Source organism: Oryctolagus cuniculus, chromosome 11 (genome assembly GCF_964237555.1).
Source record: "Oryctolagus cuniculus chromosome 11, mOryCun1.1, whole genome shotgun sequence".
In the NCBI taxonomy this organism is placed as follows: Eukaryota; Metazoa; Chordata; class Mammalia; order Lagomorpha; family Leporidae; genus Oryctolagus; species Oryctolagus cuniculus.
This window is the reverse complement of record NC_091442.1, coordinates 111,758,223-111,775,005: the sequence shown is the minus strand read 5'-3', so window position 1 is coordinate 111,775,005 and position 16,783 is coordinate 111,758,223. Positions and strand designations below refer to the sequence as shown.

The following is a 16,783-nucleotide window of genomic DNA, read 5'->3' as shown; positions in this document are numbered from 1 at the left end:
GGATAAAGTTTCCAACACACAAACTGTGGCTAAACACCTTCAAACCACAGCAAACCCCAGCTCCAGATGAGAGCTTCCGTGCGACCAACATCTTGACTGTAGTGCTTTGAGGTCTGCACAGAGGATTCATCTGAGCTATGCCAAGATTCCAAAGGTAACAAATGTAGGCTGTTTTCTGCTGCTACGTTTTTGGTAATTAGTTATGCATGAATAGAAAACCTCCCCTGACTATTCTAGCCCAATGTTTGTGTTTTCCTTGGGGATTCTTCTTTTTTTTATACATTCATCCTACTTATAAATATGTAGGGATTCAAAAAGTTTATGGTAAATGGAATTTAAAAGTAAGTCCATTTTGGTGCAAAAAATTTGAAATTCATGCCTAGTTTTTCATAATACTCATGTACTCATTTTTGGAGAACTTAGTGAAGATCCTTCATACACATGGATTGCAAACTTTTTTTGTAGCAAAGTAAATTTATTTAAATTTGCTGATTTTTCAGCAAATTTTTGAAGGACCCTTGTAGTAAGACCTACTATATGCTACACAGTATGATAGAAATGGAGTTTTGAGAAGTAAATGACACATAGTCCTTGCCTTCTTGGAACTTGGAATGTGTTGGAAAACCCACTAACAAATATGTAGTTGCTTAACTTGCAAACTGTGATGGGGGAAAAAGGTGTGTTGGAAGAAGAAAGTTTTAAGTCCTGGAAGATCCCAGAAGAATTTGCTGAGGAATTTATAATTAAGCTGAGATTCAAAAGATAAGTATGACCTGGCCAGACAACAAGTGGGAGCGGAGCACGTAGCATGTGCTAAGGCCCTGAGAAAGGAACGTGGCTCAACGGCTTTGGAAACTGCCAGCATGATACGAGAACCAGACAAAGAGAAAATCTGGAACGAAGCCAGAGACGAGGGCCAGCATGGCTTCTGGGAGTGAGCACAGGGAGGGAGGCAGGAAGTGGGCAGGAAGACAGAGCAGAGGACGTCCAGGCGAGGTGCCAAAGACCAAGGCACAGGTGCTAGGAGTTTGTGTTGAGGACTACAGGAGGCCTTTGAGGGCTAAAGCAGGAGGGTGTGGAAGAAATGTTCACTCCAGGTGATGGGGAAATAGGTCCAGCAGGAGCAGGAGTGGGTTTGAGTGGAGCAACTAGAGGGAGATTCCAGAAGTCCAGGCAGGAGAGTAGCTGGACAAGAACAGGTGCACACTGATGTGCAAAGAAGGGCAAATTCTGAGAGCTCCGTGGGAGAAAGCATGACTGGGTGTGAGATGGGTTGATGAGGCACATGAAGGAAGCCACAAGGCTAAGGGGGCCTCCCTGGATAAAAGCACCCCTGCCAAGGTAAGGAGGATAGAGGAGGCTCTCGCTGTCCCACTGCAGGGGTACACCTTTGTGTGTCGTGTTCACTCAGCCTCCCATGCCTTTCCCAGCAGACTCCGACTCTACCCTTGGAACCCAGATCCGGTGTCACTTATTCTGGGAAGCATTCCCTGACCACTGGACTTTACTTCCCCTCCTGTCCCCAAGCTCTGGGCATTCTTTCTCAAAGCACAGAGTCTGCGTGGTGTACTTGGCCTTGTACCCACCCCACCCCACCTCCGCCCCACAAAAACAGAAGCTCCTTGAGGAAAAATAAACCGTCCTTCAAAAGCCACTCTATTCTCAACAGATTCAGCACACATAAGGGTTTGTTGCATGAGCGAAAGGGATGATGGTCTAAGAAAAATTCGACATCAGAAAGCCCTGCCCCGAACCCACAGCCCTAACCTGAGGAATGAACAGAAGCCCTCTGAACCCTGAAATAAAGACCTATACATGCAGGCGATGAAGTTTGTGTCCTTTACTTGAAGGCAGGACACGTGGGGCTGAATGAGAGCCGGCTCACTCCATACATAATTTCAGCGAGTTTGACTGATCCAGTTGCTCAAGCCAGAACGAATAAATGGAATTCACAGGAGTTACTACCCAACAATGAGGCACAGAGCAGGAAGATAAAATGCACCTGACTGTTGAAATGGGGTATCTTGCTGGAAAAAAAAAAAAAAGGCATGATTGGGCATCAGATCTCCAGTGTGTAGCAACATAATGATGGTAGTTCTAAACAAGACAGCCAACTGCATTGCACTGTCCACCTACCAGGTTCACTCAAACTTAACAAATGCATGAGAAATTAAGGAGAAATGAATTTAAGACACGGGAGGAGAGGGAGAGGAGGAGAGGAAGAGGAAGTGAGTGCAGAGGAAGTGAGCAGAGGGGGAGGGACATGAGATGGAAGAAGAGCTGCAGGGGTCTTCGGCAGTGCTGGTGGTGACGGCCTGGTGGCAGTGCCTAATTTCTTCTTCCTGATACATTGCAGTTCTATTCTAGGTGTTTATTTTCATGTGTGAATCTGTTATATCAAATTTTTAAGATGCAGCTTGTTTGCTCAGGGATACAAAATTGGTCTGTGGCAGAGCTGGCTGGAGCTTCAGTTCAGACTGTGATTCTAAATCCAGTGGCCCTCCCACTGCTCAACACTGCCTTGCTGCATAGCAAATGCCACCAGGATTCCTGTCATGGAGCATCCACAGCAAGACCTTTAACTGACAGGGCTCCAGGCAGGAGGCGTGAGCACCTTCCCTGATTCATAACTCAAAGCTTGTTGTTATTACTCTTACAATAGCTTTTGCAACCCATGGACCGCATATGTTGTGTTTGATTTTATATGCATGAATAATATATTATTTTATATATACATATATATATATTTTATGTGTGTAAATAAAGCCATGGTGTGGGAACTTGACATGAAGGTTAAGACACCTCTCAGGATACCCACATCCCCTGTTGGAGCACCTGGGCCTCAGAGCCACTCCCAATCCCAGCTTCTTGGTCATGTATATCCCAGGATGCACTTGACAATGGCTCAAGTACTTGGGTCTTTGTCATCTATGCAGGAGACCCAGATGGAGTTCCCAGCTCCTAGCTTGGCCTGGCCTAGTACTGGCTGTTGGTTGCAAGCATTCGGGGAGTGAACCAGCAGATGTGAAATTTCTCTCTCTCTCTCTCTCTCTCTCTCTCTCTACACACACACACACACACACACACACTCACACATAAATCTCAAGTAAAGTAAATTAAGCATTTTTTTTAAATCACCCAATTGTACCACAACTTCTGGGCGTGAGAAGTCCTGTTGTTCTTGTTACACAGAGAAGGAGATGCAGATCAAGTAACTCACACGCTGGGTGGGCCTGCACCCATTCCTGCCTGGCTGCAGAACATCATGCATCCACCGGTCTCTTCTAGTACGGTAGAGCCCCTCCCTCCACCTCTAAATCGTGTCTCTTAGCAGTGGGGTGTGAGGCAGGCAAGACTGCTCCAGCCCTGACCCAGCAGCCATCTCTCCGGCTCCCATAGGAGAACAATAGCAGGCCGGTTGTCAAGGCGCTTCATCTGGAGCCTCCCATGAGCTGATACATCACCGTGGAGTGATGTATCACTCGCAGGGAAGCTGTGAGTGCATGGCTCAGACACGAGGCCCCAGGATCCCACCGCCTTCCGACTCTTGATGAACGTGCTCATGCAGGCAGGTAGGCACGGAGAAGGGGAAGAGGAGGAGGAGGGGAGAGGGAGTGGAGGGGGGAGGGGAGAGAGCAAGGGGGAGAGGGAAGGAGAGGAGGAGGGGAGGGAGAGGGAGCACTGACTTCCAAAGACTGTCCCAAAGTCCACCTAGCCACACAGCCATGTAGATAGGGGGCTGGGTGCTATGGTCTGGGTGTGATCTGGTGTGCCCCCTACACTGGTTTGTGTGCTTGCAACGTAGTTCTTGGTGTAACTCAGTTGGGAGGTGACGGAACCCATAAGAGGTGGGATCTGACACAAGATAATTCTGTCATGGGGCATTGCCTTTGGAAGGGATTAATTCTGGTCTCGCAGAGTGAGTTCACTCTATCATAGAATGAGGCTGGCCCCTGAACTTCTCTGGCTTCCTGTATTGTCAAGTGGTCTCTCCTTTTGCACGCTCCCGCCATGATGTTGTTTGTAATGTGATAGGCACAGGGGTCCTCCCCAGAAACCAGACAGATCACCCAATCTTGGACTTGGAGCTTCCAAAACTGTGAGTTAAGTTTCTTTTCATTATAAAGTATCCAGCCTCAGTTATTTTGCTAGAGCAAAACAGAAAATGAACTGTGGCAGTGGGGACATTGGGGTCCCTGCCATTGTCACTGCAGTGACATTGCTTTAGTGAGAAAATCATAGCCCAGTGGGTGTGCTGGACCTCGAACGCCGGGATGAGTAACTCCATATTGGTTTTTCCATTCTCGTAACTTACAGGACTGGACACGTGCCGCTGGGAGAAGGAACGTGCTTCTCCCAGAGCCAAACGGTGCTTTCTACCTTGCTTCCGACACCAGTCTCAGTGAGCACAGTCCCTGCATGGCCTCCCTGTCTTCAGCAGTGCATCCAGCCGACGTCTTCAGGCAACAGTTCTCAGGGAATTCAGGCTGCAGCACCTGGGTCGCCTCCCACTCATGCCTGTCATGCAGGTGGCTTCCCTCTCGGTTCCGCCTGTCATACTGGGCACAGTGACATGAGAGTGTCATGCTCACTCCTGTCACTCACCCCTCCCTCTCCTCCCTGCAGGTGCCCCTTTGCCTTGCCACGTCATTAGGGTCTCTTGCACCTTTAGTGGTGCCACCATGAAGAGCAATCGTGGAAGTACTCACAAGTCCAAGACCCCTCACAACCCTGCACTGTGTGTGTGTGACTTCCACCCATTCCTGAGCATGAAGCTGGTTTCCAGCCTAGAAAGTACCCTCTCGTACCCATCCCATGCCATGAGTAATTCTTAAAGGGTCTGTGTCCATGAGTACATCCCAACACTCACCAAATGCCACCTGCCTTATCATCCCTTATAGTTCCAACCTCCTCTTAACAGATTCTGTTAAGCATTCTTTCATCTTCTTAACAAACTCCCTACCTCCTACCATGCACAGACAAGCTCCATAAAGCCAGGGCTCTCTGTCTGGCTCTCTGTCTCAGTGCTGGATTCCCTGGATCCCAAACAGACTGACACATATTGGGTGCTCAGTCAATATTTGCTGAGTGAACAAATGAATAGAAGTTTATTTGTTTCTTGTTAGGTTTCCAAATATATCTGAACATTTGGAAATATTATTCCCCAAAAGACTATGCCTCAGAAAGTAGAATCATCCAATATTTAAGTTCTTAAAAGTCTCTGATGAGGCTTTTCATTCAGTTCTCCTTGGATTTTTTTAATCTTTTATTTATTTATTTATTTGACAGGTAGAGTTATAGACAGTGAGAGGGAAAGACAGAGAGAAAGGTCTTCCTTCCATTGGTTTGCTCCCCAAATGGCTGCTACGGCTGGCGCTGCACCGATCTGAAGCCAGGAGCCTCTTCCTGGTCTCCCGTGTGGGTGCAGGGGCCCAAGCACTTGGGCACCACAACAGAGAGCTGGACTGGAAGAGAAGCAACCGGAATTAGAACCCGACGCCCATATGGGATGCCAGCGCCACAGGCAGAGGATTAACCAAATGAACCACGGCACCAGCCCCTCTCCTTGGATTTTGCTTCACATCTGTACTTGATAGATGTTAGTCTTAAAAAAAAAAGATTATTTATTTATTTGAAAGGAGGAGTTACAGAGGCAGAGGCAGAGAGAGAGAGGTCTCCCATCTGCTGGTTCACTCCCTAAATGGCTGTAATGGGTAGAGCTGGGCCAATCCAAAGCTAGGAGCCTGGAGCTTCTTCTAGGTTTCCCACATGGGTGCAGAGGCCCAAGGACTTGGGCCATCTCCCACTGTTTCCCCAGGCACATTAGCAGAGAGCTGGATCGGAACTGGAGCAACCGGGACTCCAACTGGCTCCCATATGGGATGCCGGCACTGCAGACAGTGGCTTTACCTGATACGCCACAGCGCCAGCCTCTAGATATTACTCTGAGCAAAATATGCTTGAAGCTTGTCCACCCTTGAATTCCAAGTTGGCCTAAGCCAACCTGTGTGGGGAGCAACTCGGACTAGACTAAGTTACTGGAATTAAGACTTATTCTATGCATCTGCTCTCCCACAATATGGCGCTGAGAAGGGAGAAACAGCTTCCACACAGCTGCCTCCAGTTCCACCAATAAACTGTAGGACCTGCTCCTGATTGGAGGAGAGCAGCGTACTTGGCGTGTGGGTAGCAGAGTTGGGATTGGCGGAAGAGGACTATAAAGGAGGAGAGAGACAACATGCACCAGGAACATCTAAGGGGAACATCTATCTGAAGGAACACCTGTGCAGCCCCCGAGAGAGCCGGCCGGCGGTGTGCCGCTCCCCCGTGGAAGTGGGGAAAGTGGCAGGGGGAACTGCCCTTCCACGGAGGTGGAAGGGACGGTAGCCAACCCGGGAAGAACCAGCAGCAAACCCGGGGAGGGCCGAGCAGACGAAAGAACAACGCAGGGTCCTGTGTCGTTCCTCCACAAAGACGGGGAGCGACATAATGGTGCCGTGACTCGGATAGGAAACTTAGGAGGGAAGAAACGGGAAGAAGTGGGAAAATATCGGAGAGAGAGACTAGCAAACAGCCTAGGGAAAAGCCGGACGAAAAAGGTGCTGGAAGAAGCTATTGAAAGCCTAGGCATAGACTCGGATACGGACTACGGGGGGAAGCTGGGAGAAATCTCTAAGGTCGAAAGCGAAAGTGAAAGCTAGAACAAACAGACTCGGATACGGACTGTGGGGAGAAGCCAGGAGAAATGATGGAGGAATATTGTTGGAAGAAAACTTAGGGAAACATACCGGGTAGAGAAAAATGTTAGGGAAATTGAAGCCGCGGGGGCAGGCCGAGACGGAGACGTAAGCCAGCTTGGAATTCTTTAAGTCAGCCCGGGGAGCAAAAGGCGAAAATCTGGAACCAGAGGCAGAGACGTGGGCCGCCAGGTTGGAATCCGTCAGATTAGCCCGGGGAGCAAAAGACGGGAAGCCAAACCGTGAGGCGGAAACGTAGGCTAGGTTGAATTCGCCAGGTTAGCCCAGGGAACTTAGATTGAATACCGGTGGTGGCGGAAACGTGAGCTAGGCTGTGTGACTCGCGGAAGCCGCCGCGTGCAGAGAGAGCACGGGGCGTGAATAGATAGGGAATGCGGGGCTAGGCGCCGAGAAGCAGCCTCGGGGCGGGCGCCGGGAAGCCGCAGGGATAAGAGAAACAGAAGTTTAGAAGTAAAATGAGAGAAATAGGAATGCTGGTAGATAGAAGTAAAATGGGAGAGATAGGAATGCCCGGAGATAGAGAAATAGAGAAAAATAAGGCCTCCCCTCAACATGGCAATGAGAGGGCTTGGATTCGGTCTGCCTGATTAGGCGATAAGCACCAGCAGGCAGCTCGACCAGAGTATGAGCTGAAGGTCACCGAAGATAGGCACGAATCAACACCAATAAGTCTCCCCACAATACGGCAATGAGAGGGCTTGGATTCGGTTTGCCTGATTGCTAGGGCTTGTAAGCACCTGCAGGCAGTTCTAGCAGAGCAGAGCATGCGCTGCAGGGCACCGAACACAGGCACGCATCAGTGCCTAAAAACCTCTTCACAACATGGCAAAGAGAGGACCTGGATTCAGTTTGCCTGATTGGTAGGGCTTGTAAGCACCTGTGGGCAACTCTAGCAAGCAGAGCAGAGTGTGTGCCGCGGGGCACCGAAGACAGGCACGTATCAACGCCAAAAATAAAAAGAAAGGGGGATCTGTGGGGAGCAACTTGGACTAGACTAAGTTACTGGAATTAAGACTTATTCTATGCATCTGCTCTCCCACAATATGGCGCTGAGAAGGGAGAAACAGCTTCTACACAGCTGCCTCCAGTTCCACCAATAAACTGTAGGACCTGCTCCTGATTGGAGGAGAGCAGTGTACTTGGCGTGTGGGTAGCAGAGTTGGGATTGGCGGAAGAGGACTATAAAGGAGGAGAGAGACAACATGCACCAGGAACATCTAAGGGGAACATCTATCTGAAGGAACACCTGTGCAGCCCCCGAGAGAGCTGGCCGGCGGTGTGCCGCTCCCCCGCGGAAGTGGGGAAAAGTGGCAGGGGGAACCGCCCTTCCACGGAGGTGGAAGGGATAGTAGCCAACCCAGGAAGAACCAGCAGCAAACCCGGGGAGGGCCGAGCAGACGAAAGAACAGCGCAGGGTCCTGTGTCGTTCCTCCACGAAGACGGGGAGCGACAAACCTGAGTTCAGTTTCTGTCAATTGCCTCCAAGATTGCTGATCAATACAGCAGAGAAATGAACCATTGTCCTTGTTCAGCACAGACTTAGTGGAAAACTACACAATAATACAAACTAATGTTTATATCACACTCCTATGAGCCAACAATGCTCTTCCATGTGCTTTGTATGCACCGCCTGCCCCCTGTATCCAGGGTTTCCATGTCTATGGATTGAACCAACAACATGGAAGATATTCAATAACATCTACTCCAGGGTTACTCCAGCACCAGTACTGAGCGTGACCCTCTGGGTCGCTACAGAACGCACTGAGTGTCCATAGGCTCTCTCCCTCTGCATGGTCACACCCCCACTGTCTCCAGCCCCCTGGGAGCTCTGAGAATCCTTCAGCCTGTAATTCACAAATCATTCTCATGGGGTTGCACCCAAGGCACCCAGCTCAGTACTCAGCAACTGACTTAAAGGGATTCCTACGTAGATTTCTGGAGCTCTCTGCATCTCCCCCTCCTTGCTGGCTGCATCCCCACAGCCTTCCTGAACTCCAACCCCCGTCTCTTCCTCTCGGCAAGAGCACCTTGCTACTCAAACAGGCTACTGCCGCGGGCTGGAAGCCAGGATCATGACAGAGCTCATGTCTCGGGCTTCCTGTTGTCCAAAGTCTGCAAACAGTTTCATAGAAGGTCCACGCATGTTGTCTTGTTTCCTAGGAGTTCACCGTGAGAGGAACAGTCCAGGCCCTCTCACTCCATCATGACTGGAAGCAGGATTCTGGCCCGTTTTGAAACACTGTTTAGCAACAAAATTCTCCGTTGGGGTGAAATCTGTCACATAAACATGATAGAGCAGAGGGGTGGAAGTGAGAAATTTGGAGTTTCACGGAATTGAACCCCACGTTGGTGGAGAGCCATCCTTTCATTAATTATAGAATGTCTGTGACTCCTCTAGAGGCATCATGGAGAAATCACTGTCTACATCGGTCTCTGTATCTCTAGACCACAGAAGGAGGAGACTAACCCTTAGGGGCACTGAGAGAAAATTCTCAACATTGAACTTATTCTCAAATCATTTTTAAATTTCAATTTGGGGTAAATGTTTGATGATGGAAAAGATATATTAGGATAGTAGTGCTATTAAATGCTTTATAAATAAAACAAATATATAGGTTAGAGGATGCATGGTTAACTTTTTTAACTAATAGGAGTACACATCAAAATGTGGCCTCTGGACCAGATCGGAGCCAGCAAGCTTGTCCTGTAAGAAGTCACAGCATAAACGTGTTAGGTTTGGAGTCACGTGGCCTCTGTCCACACGACCCAGCTCAACTCTTGCTGCAGGAAAGCCGCCATGGACGAAATGCACACGAGCGAGCCTGCACTGGGCCTGCAAGCCATCGATCGTCACCCACAGACCCAGGTGATTTCTGATGACCTTTGAACAGGAGCCTCTGGGGACTCCATCTCAACCCACAAACTATAGCGGGAGAGCGGAGTATCCTTAACATCCCTACCTGTCTGTAAAAGGACTCCCGGAGTTTACACCACATAATCTCATCCTTCCTCTCACACACAGAGTCTGCGTCCTTAACAGGACCCAAATACACAAACAAACTCTCATCAAACATCAGGACTGGGATGAAATAGGAGAACCGGTAAATCCGCGTGCAGAGCTGGACTCTGCTCCGCCCATCACACAGGGACTCAGCGACTCGGCCAGCTCGGAGCGCTGCAGCTACACACAGCGCTCGGCCAGTGCTGAGTTCCTCCCTTCAACAAAGCAACAGGGAGAGGGAAAGGAAGAGAGGAAGAAAGAGGAAGATTGAAAGGGAGACAGAGAGAGACAAGGAGAAAGTGAGAGACAAAAAGGTGGAGGGAGCGACTGAGAAAGAGAGACTGAGAGGCAGCGATTCCTGGGCTCCCTCTCCTCAAAGGCTTTGCTTCCTGCGCTGAGAAGGGACTAAAGAGAGGAGGTTCCCTTACAGCTCTTTGTGCCCTTGTCTGACTCCAAGGTGCCTTCCTAAGGAGCGGATGGGGCAGGAAGCTAGGTGACGGCCAGCGCCAACTACGGCATTCCCTTTAGGTTAGTGGCCTTCACAGCACTGTGTCTGCACCAAGGGTTTTACCCAATGACCCCTGGAGTCCAGGGACGAAACTTTGAAACATGCATTCACCCTTGCCTTTCACCTCTTCCTTTTAAAGTTTCTATTTTGAGGGGCTGGTGGTGCAGCACAGTGAGTAAAGCCATTGCCTGCCACAACAGCATTCCATATGGGCACAAGTTCGAGTCCCAGCTGCTCCACTTACCATCCAGTTCCCTGCTAATGGCCTAGGAAAAGCAACAGAGATGATCGAAGAGTCTGGGCTCCTGCTCTTTCTCTCTCTCTCTTTCTCCCTCCCTCTCTAACTCTTTCAAATAAAACAATAAATAATAAATAAATCTTTAATAATTTCTATTTTTGATACATCATGTATTTAGTATATAAATTGTAGTACATGCATATAGTTTATCATAACTATATATACACAAATGAACTTCAAAAAGTTCATGGAAATGTGTATTATTAAAAATCTATCCATGGATTCCAAAATTTTTTATATCTAAGAAACATCTTTTAATTCCATTTCCCCACACACTTTATGAAGTACCCCTGTATTGATGTATGTGCTCAGAAATTTTTCTTGGTTGTATCAATAAGGCGGATAAAGACTGTGAAGTCTTCTTCAGGGCTGTGTTTCTCAACGGGGACACTTGAGCACACCGATGGCCCTGGGCACTTGAGAAGCACAGACAGACGGGCGTTTGGCACAGCAGCTGAGGCTGCTTGGGACACCTGTATCCCCTATCAGAGTGCCTGGGTTCAAGTCCCAGCTCTGCACCGAACCCAGCTTCCTGCTAATGTGCACACTGGGAGGCAGCAGTGACGGCCCAAGTACTTGGCTCCCTGCCACCCACATGGGAGACTTGGATAGAATTCCTGGCTCCTGGCTATGGCCTAAGCCAGTCCTAGATATTATGGGCATTTGAGCAGTGAACAACTGGATGGGAAGAATTGCCTCTGTCTTTTAAGTAAACAAATGGATAGTGAAGAAGAAGACTTTTCTTAAGATTTATTTATTTATTTGAAAGTCAGAGGTACATAGAAAAGGAGAGGCAGAGAGAGAGAGAGAGAGAGAGAGAGAGAGAGGTCTTCCATCCGATGGTTCACTTCCCAACTGGCCTCAATGGCTGGAGCTGTGCTCCCACACAGATGCAGGGGCCCAAGGACTTGGGCCATCTTCTACTGCTTTCCCAGACCATAGCAGAGAACTGGATCAGAAGTGGAGCAGCCAGGACTAGAACCAGCGTCCATATGGGATGCCGGCACTGCAGGCAGTGGCTTTACCCACTACACCACAGCACTGCCCCAAAGAAGAATTTGACACATTTTGTTTAAAGATTTTTCCAGATGGAGGAAGAGTAGTTATTATCAATAAAATACATATAGGAGTTAAATACGATGTGATATATTTTAAGTTTAAAGTTCAACATAAGACTTTCAAGTAGTGCTGGCTCCTTTGGCTGCACCTCAGATTCAGCAGAGTGAGTTTGCACGCTGTTGGGCCTAAAACATTGGAGAAAGTTTGAGGAGCAATACAACTGCTAAATAAAGAAACCAAAACTGAAATGGGGTTGCTGTTGCATCACTGAATCCAACTGTACATGGTGCAGGGCCTCCGATGCTTCAACTTCTGATTTTTTACTTTGCTGTAATACAAAAGCAGTATGCACTCGCTAGAAATCATAGGTCAGGTTTGAATTTTGGTCTTTTCCTGGGCTAACAAGACATGCTATCATCCCCCCTTCAGCAGCACTGGGAAGTGGCCAAGAGCCACAGCTCCCAGTCAGCCCCTGATCATTGAGAAATGCCTGCAGCTCCACAGCGGGCTGGGGGGCTGAGCAGGGTGTGGGGCAAGCTGGGGGTATCAGGTGCATTTCTGACTTACGGTATTTGAGCTTGTGATGGGTTTATCAGGACATGATGCTTTCGGAGGAGGCTCTGTAGTCCTTAAGTCCAGAGGGCGGGTCCTACTCTAGATATGCACTCCAGAGACTCACATGAGACTCCTCTGAGAGTCTAATGGCTAACATTTACCCAGCACTTATTCTGTGACAGGTCTTTATGGCATGCTCTGTGATCCGCCAAGGCACACGCCATTACTATTTTCCTTCTACAAGGAGCTGTGTTTGGCAGAATTCTCGCAGGACTGTCCGGGTCTCAGGTTCTCCCCCAGAGCACAGGCAAGCCCTATAGGGAGGATGGGATACCAATACCTGTGATTATGTTACATTCTATGGTGAAATAGAAATTGACCAATGTGATGAATGTGCCTAATCAGTTGAGTTAACCAAAAGGGAGATTCCCTGAGTGGGCCCGCCCTAATGACACGTGCTCTTCACGAGGGGTCAAGCAGTCACAAGGAAAAGGAGACAGAGGATCTCGTGGGTCTACAGGACAGCAGAGTGGTGTTATGAGCTACCTGTAGTGGTGACCCAGCACACAGCCCCAGGCAGTCTCCAGGAGCTGAAAGTAATCCACAGCCAGCAGCCCTCTGGAAAACAGGGCCTCCCTTCTACAATTACAAGGAAATCAATTCTCCCAACAACCCACAAGCTTGGAAGAGGACCTCACACCTCCGATGAAAAGTGCAGCCCTAGCCAATACCTTGATTTCAGCCCTGGACCTCATCCTGAGGCTCCAGAACTCTTGCTTTCAGGGCTACTGTCTCTTTGCACATTAAAAGGTTTTTAAGACCAAGTGTGGCATCACCAAGTAGCAATTTGGGTTCCTTGTCTGTCACTTTTCAGGAGAGGGTGGGTTTTTCCCAAATAAGAAAATGGGAAAAGCAAGCCAGAGTGGGATCCAAACACAGGGAAATTCTTTTCTTTTCTTTTCTTTTTTTGTTTTTTGACAGGCAAAGTGGACAGTGAGAGAGAGAGAGAGAGACAGAGAGAAAGGTCTTCCTTTGCCGTTGGTTCACACTCCAATGGCCGCTGCGACCGGCGCACCGCGCTGATCTGAAGCCAGGAGCCAGGTGCTTTTCCTGGTCTCCCATGGAGTGCAGGGCCCAAGCACTTGAGCCATCCTCCACTGCACTCCCGGGCCACAGCAGAGAGCTGGCCTGGAAGAGAGGCAGCTGGGACAGAATCCAGTGCCCCGACCAGGACTAGAACCGGTGTGCCGGCGCCGCAGGCAGAGGACTAGCCTAGTGAGCCACGGCACCGGCTTCAAACACAGGGAAATTCTATACAGTCCACGTTGGTTTAGCTTCCTTCTGGGACTCAGTGAGTGTGTTGGGGAGGGCTTTTCAACATAGACCTCGGACAGTCAGCATGGCCATGGTGGTGGTGGGGGGGTGTTCTGCCCCAAGGACTTCATCATAAATCTAATCTTATTTAATGTGCTTTATCTATGCATGTTTTCCTTCTTTCGTGATCCAATTTTAATCTTTGCTTTAAATGTTCAAGGTAACATAGATCTCCAAGGTTCGCCGCTTTGATGCCAATGCCTGGGAAGCTGACTCCGACCCTGGAGCCAGAAGCCACAGAAGTCTGTTCCATGGCCATGTCTTCAGACAGGCAGAACAGAGAACAGAAGAGTATCAAGTCTGACAGCATGAGGCTTCCTAGATGCAGACATCAATGGCACAACCAGGAAGTCCCAAGCTCTGGAGCCTCACAGACCTGGGACCCAATTCCCGCCCTGGCCCTCTCTGCTTTGATACCTTCCCGGAGTAACACCAATGCTAGCAAGTGTATCCCTAAGCCAGGCACAGCGCTAAGCCCTGTGTATACATCATGGCAACAACTAATTCCCACGAACCTGAAAATGCAGTATGAGATTCATTGTATAGATGAGGAAACAATGACCTAATATCACCCAGCTAAATAAACAGTGGGGGAGGTGAATTGCATTTTCTATCTGTTTAACCTCTCAACCAAAACTTAGAGCTTCAACTTCCCCCTTTATAAAGTGGCTTTATAAACCCACCTCCCTGGGTTTCCTAGAGGAGTAAAGGAAATAATGTCTATGATGCAAGGTAGGAGCTCAAGATGAATAAGCGTCCCTGTGAAAGTGGTCATTCAGCTAAAGGACTTCCTGGAGGAGTGGGGCCTAGGGAGCATGGACTGGACTCAGAGATGGGTTGAGTGCAAGCTTTGAGAGGTCGCTTGATTCTTCTGTGTTGTCAGGCTGCTGAGCTGCACGCAAAATCCAGAACCCCTGCCTGCTTAATAACAGCAATGCATGCTCTTTCTTCTCCAGGTAACTCCATCCGGTGAAGGAACGTGCAACCCGTGCAAATGCCCAGTTCCCGGCACATACTGGGACGCCCCGCCTCATCTGCTTTGCAAACCAGTCTCAGAAAGAGGCAAGGGTGTCTCTCCTTGAGACGTTCTAAGCTCTTTTCTGTTTGCATTGACAGAGAAATATTTATCCAGGGTTGCAAAAATCCTCCAGGAAGGCATTACATAAAGGGAAATTTTAAAGAAGGAAAAAGAAAGAAATTTCTTGCTGTATTAGGGAAGCAGCGCTTCCCTTTTGACATTTCATAAGGCATAAATTTGATAGCAACAGAAGCCCCAGAGACACCGTTAGCTAAACTGCAGGTGCAGGGTTATTGCGAGAACAGGGAGTGCTATGTCCTTGCCTGTTAGCCCCAGCATGGGCTGGCTGTCCACAGTATCCCTGGAACGCCTGTTCTCTCCCAGGGATAGCTCACCGGGGATGCCAGCTTCCAGTTCACCCTATTAAAAATGCATGATTTAATCCATGCCCCCCGGCTTCCTCCAAGAATCCATCCTGATAGTCAACAATGCCAGGGTCTGAATTTAAGCAACATGGCAGGGCTCTTACAAGAACCCGGCCCATGTGGGAGACCCAGGTGGAGCTCCTGGCTCCTGGCCTCAGCCTGGCCCAGGACCGGCTGTTGTGGCCCTCAGGGGAGTGAACCAGTAGATGGAAGATCTCTCTCTCTATCTATCTATCTCTGTTTCTCTAACTCTGACATTCAAAATAAATCATCTTAAGAAAAAAAAAAAAAAAGATTGGGTGGAGTTCAGAATCTGATCCTTCCTGAGATTAATTTAAAGATCTCCTTTGTGGGGCCAGCGCTGTGGCGCAGCGGGTTAACGCCCTGGCCTGAAGCGCCGGCATCTCTCTCTCTCTCTCTCTCCCTCTCCCTCTCTGCCTCTCCTCTGTCTGCGTAACTCTGACTTTCAAATAAATAAATAAATCTTAAAAAAAAAAAAATCTCCTTTGTTAACTAGTGATGTTAGCGTGTTACTGCGTATCCAATTCACCTGCTTGATTTACTAGAAACATAGATTCCCAAGTCTCTATCCCACAAAGGTCTGATTTCAGAGGGGAGTTCATGCCTCTGCATTTAGCAAGCTGCAGGTATGATTTTGATATAAGCGGCTAAGTAGTCAACTTCTGAGAACTGATTGAAACAAAAAAGAGAGGCTGGCGCTGTGACATAGCTGGTAAAGCCGTTGCTTGCAGTGCTAGAAGCTTCTTTCAGGTCTCCCACGTGGGTGCAGGGGCCCAAGGACTTGGGCCATCTTCTTCTGCTTTCCCAGGCCATAGCAGAGAGCTGGATTAGAAGTAGAGCAGCAGGGACTCGAACCGGTGCCCATATGGGATGCTGGCACTGCAGGCAGTGGCTTTACCTGCTACACCACAGCCTTGGCCCTAGTATTTGAATTTTTATTTCAAGTTCTTGGCCACACAGAGATAAGGATTCAAAACCAAGGCATAAACACAGAACTTATAAGGAGAGAGATGACTCTACATTGGTGTCTGGGTGTGGGCCACCCTACAGGGACAGACAGGGCTCATGCGTGGGCTGGAGAGCTGCCTGAGAGGAGGGTGGGGTCAGGGAGTGAGGTCAGAGGAGGATGCATCAGCCTGACCCAGAAGCAAAGAGCAGAAGCAGGGCCCCTCCCACACTGTTAGGGACAGAGAGTGGTACCCTAGCCAAAAATTCAGACAGGGTGGATACAGCACAAGGCTGTCTGGGCACTGCACAGCGCCTCCACCTGGAATTTAACTTCCACGTGGCCATCACAGCGTCTCCTCCTTCCTGGTCCCAGATGAGCTAGAAGTGCACCATGTTTACATGGGCATACTGGTTGGACAGGTAATGGGTAGAGAGTTACAATGCAGAGATGTCCAGAAATTAAGAAAAAAAAAAAAAAAACAGTTCTTCCAGCTTCATTTCTTCCTACCTAACTCCCTGCCCCAAATCAGTTTCCTCTTCTGTAAGCAGACCTTGGACTCCAGAGCTGTCCCAAAGCGGAGCCCCAACACACTGCATCTTTTTGGCTAGGAGTGAGGGGGAGACATTGGCCTTGACCGCATCCCTGTAGTGTACCAGTCTTTCTCCTAGCCGAGACCTCTCCTTCCAGAATCAAAGGGTATATACAAATGGGTCTGGGCTTCTGAAAACTGTCTTCAGGGCCGTAGTTTCTGAACCACATTCGAACACAAGGTGTGCAGGGTGGATTAGTATTGTTTACCACACGTGGTGCACATTGT

General features: G+C 48.9%; 1 long non-coding RNA gene across 1 annotated transcript; it reads left to right on the top strand.

The window, feature by feature from the left end:
• Positions 1 to 3,215: 3,215 nt before the first annotated feature.
• LOC127491086 (uncharacterized) lies at positions 3,216 to 10,581 on the top strand. The gene is made up of 4 exons (XR_011380265.1): positions 3,216 to 3,572; positions 4,036 to 4,099; positions 4,318 to 4,529; positions 9,410 to 10,581. It is a non-coding gene; the product is annotated as an uncharacterized lncRNA (long non-coding RNA).
• The last annotated feature ends 6,202 nt before the right edge of the window (positions 10,582 to 16,783 follow it).